The sequence below is a fragment of the Phoxinus phoxinus genome (assembly GCF_949152265.1).
Source record: "Phoxinus phoxinus genome assembly, chromosome: 9".
In the NCBI taxonomy this organism is placed as follows: domain Eukaryota; kingdom Metazoa; phylum Chordata; class Actinopteri; order Cypriniformes; family Leuciscidae; genus Phoxinus; species Phoxinus phoxinus.
In genome coordinates this window covers 14526629-14529207 of record NC_136884.1, presented here as the reverse complement: position 1 = coordinate 14529207, position 2579 = coordinate 14526629, and positions in this window count along the sequence as shown.

The window sequence follows — 2579 nt, the reverse complement described above, 5'->3', positions numbered from 1 at the left end:
GCAGGCGCGTTCACGTGCGCGAGTGGACGCGCGCTCTGCCTCAGCATCATCATCAGCAGTGAATGATGAGGACATGAATGATGCAGGGCGAGGCGCGGGACGTGACAATGAGCTTCTGCTTTGCGACGGCCACTTTCAAACTGACTAAGAGTTAGAGTTAGGCTTCATTTTTATGTTTATCCTCCACTGACAATGTAAAAATTAGTTGTAGTCTAAAACTTAGACATTTTATTAATTTACTTTAAATAAATATCTTGGCTGAACTTAAAATGTTGAGCTGCCGTGACTTAAAACCTGCCTAAATTGTTAGTAACTGAGATTTAAAAGAAAAAAAGTAAAAGAAGATTGCTTAAGTTGTTTCTAGTCAAACTGTTACATGGTTTTAAATTCAGTATTATGTGCTTCATATGTTTTCTAGGCAAAATATTGCCACATATAGAGTGAACTACAAGTTATCATACAACTATGATATACTTTTATTTATGATAAACACATTTTTGAGTAAAAATTTTGGATTTCTTTTAAATTGTGGTGTGTATTTCTAAAGCATAGTTGACACCAGCTACTAAAAGTTTAAAGTTCGTTTAATAACTGTCATCTAGATGTAAAATGAAAACGACTGTTTTTAAGACATATTATTGTGAGACATATGGACAATTATTTATATGCGTTTTATGTAAGTAGTCAGTTATAGTGTTATAAAAATCTGATTGATTTGCATTACGAGCTATCAGATTTTCATGGGACCTTTTAGCAACATAAAACACAATATCTGCACCCAATGTTGCTCAGTTTGGGCCTCTGACTAAAATGTACATGTATGTGTTTATCCTTCTTTAAGTGTGAGCTTTTCTTTTATATTTTGTCAAAAGGTTCGATAAACTATTCCATTTCAAAATATTATATTTTTCTGACTATTATTTCATATAGCAAGCTTGCAGTGTTAAATTATTAACAACATCACATAAACACTCATCATAAATAAATAAACAACTACAAAAAATAATAATATACTTGAAACTGCCACGATCAGACCTCAAGATTTGCTACTTGAAACACAAGAGTGACAACAAACCGACAAAGGTTAACAAACTCAACATAGCAACTAAATCAACTACAACAGTGTAAATGAAAGCAGCAAACAATTCAGCCGTATTAATTATTCATGCTCCAGTGCATGCTGGGAAGAAGGTGAATGGGACTTACTCACAAAACCCTTTGTAGGCCTCTTTGAGTGCACACACACACACACACAACACACACACACACACACACACACACACACACACACAACACCTTCTCTTTTGTAAAAGTATATACGCACAGTACATTGCTTGAATTCCTTAAAGTTGTAAGTTATTTGAATTTTGGAATAGTAAGTTAACAAATACAAAAACGACAATAATAAAGCAAATATATATATATATTTTTTTTTTAATGGTAATAGCCTATAAGTTTCAATACTCAAAAATGAATAGGCTAAATAAATAATTTTTTAAGTGTAATAGCCTACAGATTTTTTTTGAAAACTGCTTAACTTATTTTGATGAGTTAAAGCAATGTAAAAACATTTGTTGTCATAACTAGATCATTTTTGACAGTGTATAGATTAAATTATTTTATCGAGGTCTTGGATGGATCATCGGTGTCCTACACTGTAAACATATCTAGTCAAATAATGGCTTGAAACCTTAAAATGAAATGATTTGAATGATTCTACTGAATCAATCTGACTAATGCTCTCTATGGGTTTTTTTCTTTTACTCCTCAACTGCACATGTTTGATTTCTGCATATTTGCCTATTTGTTTAGTGGATTTTCTATATTCTATTCTATTCAGTTCTGTTCTGTCCTGTCATCTCAGCATCAGTTGTGTTTTCTCAGGTTTATGCATTTGCCCTGACCCATCACAGATGCCATGTGCCACACTGGACAATGTGTTCCAAGGTCGAATGAACTGTGCCCATGCCACACTGCGACACCAACACTGCTGATGATCCTGTATAGCTTGCAGAAAGAGCTTGAAAATTCATTACACTTCCTCTCCTTGGCCGATGCTCAGCCTTTTAATATGCGAGCATGACTGTGAGTTTAAAGCAGATAAATTAGGCAATGACCTCAGACCTTACAGTTGCTTTGAGCTGTATGGGAAGCACAACTGCTTTTGAGTGAGCATTTGCATTGGATCTCAGAGGGTTACACCACTGTAACCACACATTTACATGTCACATGAGGCTATTACAGTTGTATGCAAACTATTTGACTGTCGGCTTCAGTTCTGCTGTTCAGCAAAGACACGAGCCAGGTGATGATAAGACGATAATAATTATGTTCCTGTCAAAGCTTTGGAACCGAACAACAATGATGTGATATCTAGATTGTTTGTTGGTTAGCATATAACGTTACTAACTTCAAACTTTTGGTATAACTGGTGTCAAATTAGACAGAATATGCTTTGGAAAAACACACAGGTTTTACTCAAAAATGTGTCTATCATAAATAAGTCTATAACTTGTAATCAACACGGTAGGCTATGTGACAATGTTACCATATTAAAATATGGTAAACGCTACATTAGT